This window comes from Oxyura jamaicensis, chromosome 13 (assembly GCF_011077185.1).
Source record: "Oxyura jamaicensis isolate SHBP4307 breed ruddy duck chromosome 13, BPBGC_Ojam_1.0, whole genome shotgun sequence".
Taxonomy (NCBI): domain Eukaryota; kingdom Metazoa; phylum Chordata; class Aves; order Anseriformes; family Anatidae; genus Oxyura; species Oxyura jamaicensis.
In genome coordinates, this window is record NC_048905.1 from 14,035,771 (window position 1) to 14,041,729 (window position 5,959).

The following is a 5,959-nucleotide window of genomic DNA, read 5'->3' on the forward strand; positions in this document are numbered from 1 at the left end:
CCTTGTGTTGCTGTCACTACAAAATAGCTACAGACAGTAAGACGACTAACGTATTTTGGGCTGTGGTTGGTAGAAGACATGTATCATAAAGGGGAACCGAAATGGCCCTATATGAAAATACAGCCTTAGTGTGTCACAACTATTGATGTTTTTTTTTGTATATTTTTTCCATCCAGGAACTGTACGTACCTGAGATACAGCACTCACATAGTCATGATGTAGGAGATGCTGCACATTAGCTTTTTTGCCATACAGAAGAAAGTTTTTTTTTTTTTTTTTTTTTTTTCTCCTCCTAAGAAGTGAGTGAAGGGGGGAGGGAATAGTAGAGTTGGAGATCCGTTGCAGTAAAAGAAATACTCATGTTTGTCTTACTCTCTCACTTTTAGCTAGTTGCATATTGATTCTGTCCTCTTGGCTTCTCAGATACTGAAAGTTTAGCAACTCCTGCTCCACAAGGTACAAGGAAACTCTTGCATTTTTGTTGGGAATTCAGAGATCAGCAGCCTCTTATTCACCCATGATTCATATGAGCTAAGTATAGGCTGTGAGCTCTTTTGCTAAAAGGGTGCAGAGATAAATTTTACTCCATCTAGTGGACTCAAGAAGTAACTTGACAGTGGGTTTATATGACCATAGTATCTAATAGCTTCACGGGTTCTCTTCTTGCTGTTGCTGCCATGAATATACTTCTGTTTGGCTTGAGTAAGACTTGACATTGATTTTCTGCCATTACTATCACCCAATATTAAGAGTCAGGACAATATTGGCTAGAGGAGCAAAGCAGGATTCCAAGCTTCTAAATAAATTATTTTTCAATACAGCTGAAGAATAGGACTTGAAAGTTTTTGTGACTGAAAACGAAAACAAACCAAGACTCCTGTTCACCTCTCAGTGTGTCGTTCAGTAGGTGCAGATGCATAACGCTTCCTTGTACTGCCTTACAATTAGCGACTTTGTAAAACAGTAATTGAAAGTACCACAGTCTGTGATCATCTTTCCGTAAGTCACTATTAAAAAACATTTCAGTGTACAGAGTAAAGAAACAACCACAGAGGATGTAGTTTATGTAGGATACAGCTTTAAGCACATTTTTTTTTTTAAAAAAAGCTTGTTACTTTGGTTTTGAGCTGCCCTTTTGTCAAAGAGAGGCACTATGCATGAATAACGCTACTCACTTTTAGCTCTGAAAGTGGGTTCATTTTTATTTTTGGCTTCTGCAGATGCTGATATTTCACTACTGTTGTCTCTTCTTTACAGACCACTAGTCTAGCTCTTGCTATTCATGTGAAGATGAACAGCATTTTCTTTTGAGAGCCCATTACGTGGCTCTAGGTCTGCCAAAGTACATATATGTCAGTTCCATGTGATTACAAAAATAGAACTCTTGAGGATTTGAAAATGTTAGGACTCACTGAAGAGTTAGTCAGGAAACTAAGTGACCCAGTTACTGCTGTTTGCCTTTCCTATCCTTAGAAATGAACAAGATGCTTCTAAAAATGAAAAAGTGTCACCGTGAAGCTCTCTGAGCTGTGTGAAATTCATTTCCCTTTTTATGCAGTTTGTACACGGCTTTGTTAAGTTTTATTGCCACCCCTCTTCCTTCTTCCTTCTTAAGAGAGAGGGAAAAATACTGAAATATTTATAAAACTGGAGATACTTAAATAATGGTTAATTTAAAGTACAGAAATAGATTATTCCTGAAGGACTCATAGTTTAATCAGGAAACAATGTCTTTACGACAAAAGTTTTACTAGCCGAAATGGGAGATGGTTAATTTTAGAATAGGAGAATCGGTATCATTCGCATTCAGTGATTTTGAAAGGGATATTAATTTTCCACACAATGACACTTTCCAAGACAGTGTCTTTGGTTAATTCCTCTTTATCTCAGAGTAATTTTTAGAGTAATGATTTGAGAAGCTTCACTTGCCATTTAATGTTTCAAATGAATCACACACTTAAGGTATTTTAATTCAGCCAAAACTGCCATAGTATGCTAACAAGTGAACTTTGTAATTAGCTGTCAGTTACACCTTGCATTCCTGTAACATCTGCCAGCACAGCTAGCATTATACCATTCCCTGTCTCCTATTCCACAAATCATTAGATTCTTTTTCCCTTTGTGCACTGGAATAAGGGAACGGCAGTTGAGGAAAAACAACATTAACAAAAACATGTTATTATTTGCTAGGAACTCACAAAAAAAAAACCCAAAACAATAAAACTCAAAACACATTCCATTGCACTGAATGAATTCCCCCATTATAACAGTGATTAAGTTACCATACTTTTAGAGACAACAATTTTAATTGTTCTACCTGCAGCTAATTAGCTGATATCACCAATCACTTCTAATCAAAGAACTTTCTTAAAAAAAGGATTGTTTTCTGTTGTGCTATCACACTTGTCTCGAATTAAAGCAATTTATTCTTTTTTTAAACCACAAATTTATGGTCCCTACTACAAATACAGCCCCCAGTGCCATCCTTGAAACAATCCTACCTACTACAGAAAGAATCAGCTGTTTGAAAGTGTCATGTCACAAGTCATTAGAATTCCTGAGAGGTAATGGAAATAATACTAGGTGGAAATGTGTGTCATTGTAGTGAATAAAGGGAAAGATAGAGTAGAATACCGAATAGAAACTTTAATTAAAAAACTGTAACGGAATCCAAAGAGCAGCTTCAGAGTTTAGTATATATTTAAATCAGCCAGATAAGATCAAATACTCATCAGATACATATTAAGTCTGAGGAAAAATAGGGTATTTTTTAACTCTAAACTATCACCTCTTTTAGTAAACAAAAAGAGAAAAAAAAAAAGGCCTGTAACAGCAATGTAGTAGACTGGGATGTGGAATGTCAGCAAATAAAAACAACACCCTGATTTTCTTTTTTTTTTTTTTTGTTATTTACCACATTGTTCGTTGGTGCTGTAAAAACAGAGGCAGCAAGTAGAACTTCCCACTAGGTGACACTACGGCTCTAGTTTTTTCACAGAGCAACATTTAATATACAGCAAGGACACACTGCGAGCAAATCTCATGTTGTGAAGCTACCTGGGAAACAGCAAATAGCTCACAAGGTGCCACTTTCCCAGCAGGGTCTATAAATACCAGATTTTTTGTGCCAGCCTTAAACTATCATGTATATTTTAGAGAGGATCTTTGTGTGGCCATTTGTTGGGAACAAAACCATGCCCCTCGAAAAGTTTTACCTTCCCCCACCGAACTTTTAAAATAGGAAAAGAAAACTTGTATATTAACACGAATGACACTTGTAGTGCCCCATGATGCCAACTGTGCTAACATGGCCATTTTGGGAAAAAGGCTGTTAAGTTAAGTAGTTGCTTGGGTAGCTCTTAAAGGAAGTTCAACTTCTGACCATTGAATATACCTCTAGGAATCTGGATGTACATGTATAATGTAATCCTAGCTGCTAGTGAATTCAGGGTCATTTGCAAGTTCTAGAGTTTGAACTGGGTAGTATTTTACAACAGATTTTGGTCTGTTAAAAGTTGTTGGATAATGTTCCAAGGACTTTAAAGTACTTTACAAGAGTCAAGAAGTTTGGAGGAATTGTATAATTTGGTTTAGTCTACAGACCAAACCAGAAATCAGGGTGCTGAAATCTGTTTGAATGGTATAATGCCTTACATGACCTGTGTGGTTTGGGGTTACATTTTTTTTTTCATTTTACTAACTTGCCTTTTGTTTCTATTACACCCTGTAGATAATTTTGGATCACGTATAATTGTGAAGGTTATATAAAAGCGGTGTGAATTATCTGGACTGACGGGCGGGGAGGTCAAAGGAATTATGAATGTGATCACAAGCTGAATCCTAGTAAGATGTGAATGCAGTATCAGTGTGCTGGCATTTTTGCTACTTAGTGCAGTTTTCAGCTGACACACCTGAGGATATTTCTATGGACTTAATTAGCTGAAGAGATGAGCTCGTGAGTTCCATTATTGTAACAGAAGTATGTTGCAAATTACAGAAGAAAATGTTCTGAGATACAATAATAATCCAACGAAATACATTATATAGTCTGTACATGAGTCTAGAAAAATACTTCTATGCTGCACGAAACCAATGTTAATTACTTTAGTCATATGTTTTAAAAGAAAATATTGCAAGTTCATTATAAAATTAAATCTGTTATCTGTAAAGTTTGAAAAAAAAACAGACATCAGTTCACACATCAAATTAAGACAGAATTTCCTCCCAAATAAAATACCATTGGCATGATTTGCTATACCATGGCTACAAAAATTATGAGACAGTAAGTTTATCTGTGGTGAGTGGTTCCCAGATTTTTTCTGCCATGTACCGTTTTGGCATCCAGCCGCACTACCAGTTTTGTTTCCTTCCCCTGGCCAATTGCAGCCATGGGTGTGGTTCTCTTGCCAAACTGACCAGATATTCCCTGGTCCACCAAAAAGTCTCAGCCTTTTTCTTTAAGGAGATGAGGAAGGATCAAGATCAAGAGCAGCACAAGATTCCTCCTGCAGCTACTGCTCTTTCCTCTTTCTCCTCCAGTTAGAGCATGGTCATCTTCTCTTGGCCCAGCAGGGACAGGTGTTGCATCTTCCCTTTCCTTTCCCTTTCCTCAGAGCTTTTATCCTTGCAGACCTGCAGCCAACAGCTGGTTTGCCACACACTTTTGCCACACCTCAAACCCTTTTATTCAGTAGTTTGCTGTCTCTTGCCTCCGACCAAACACTTTTTCCAGCCCCCTTGGTCACTGGATTGCTGTGCCATTGCAGTGCATTGAACTGGCAGAAAACTAATACAGCAGAAGTGAGTAGTTTTCGTACCGATTTAATATATTGAAACAGCTCGGATTTTCCAAATGGTGTGTCAGAAAAATTACTCACTATATGTATGTCCCGTTCAACCCTCAGTTTTCTGCCTGACCTGAGTTCTCCACGGAGACTCCACATGGCAGATTAGTAGAACAGATGACAAACTTACTACTGGAGTGTTTTATCTTAAACATCCTTCTTCCCATCTTTTGTCGGTCACAGGGGCTCCTGGCATCATAGCAGCAGTAAATGCACAGGGAAAAAAGGACCAGAATTAGAAAGAGCAATCATTGTTTTAACAAATCTTGAAAGCTTCTAGTAACCAGTGGACCAGGGGCTTTGTGATTGGGAATTGCATCTCAAGTAGCCATCTTTAGGTGAAGAGAATAAAAGGAAACTGTGACCTAAGTATTAACCAAAAGCTTGCATGCCCCAACCCAAAACTTCCCCAAAAGCCTTTAAAAGACTATTCTCTCTATATATTTTTTTCTATTTAGATCTTAATTTTTTACTACTTCTGACCCATAATTTTAATGTTGAGTGCTGATAATACTGTCATATGGCCATATGCAGCTTCCTGGAATCCTGACAGACGCAGCAAAGAAGCACTGCAAGTTTTTTAGCTAGGAAAAAAAAAAGGGGGGGGTCTAATAAAGCCAGATACATTTAGTGTGCTACAGGTGGCCCTTCCTAGAAGTGCATACCATGGCAAACTTCTGTTGATACCTCACGTCATGTACTACACGTCTCTTTAAATTATCTCACATGATCCAGAGGGTTCCTTTTTATACAGAAGGCCTCCCTCTTAGAGGTGAACTTTAAAAGCACACAAGGATGAAAGTTGCGGAATTTATCAAATGGGGAAAGAGCCCTAATTTATAATAACTAGGGTGGCAATAAAAAAGCTTAATAATGCCTTCGATTAAATGAAATGGAGATCACTCATCCTTTTAGGTGAAATCTGTTTGAAATTTTGAGCTGCCTGAAAGGAAAACAGACCTCTAATTGAATTTGTGCGGGTGAGGAGGCAAAGACACCTCCAGTAGATGTTTTGTTAATAGAGTGTGGTAATTGGCATCCAGCTGTTACGGTACAGTGTCTTGCCATCTTCCCTTTTCCTCTTTGTTCTGTTAATTCCAGAAGGTTTTACACAT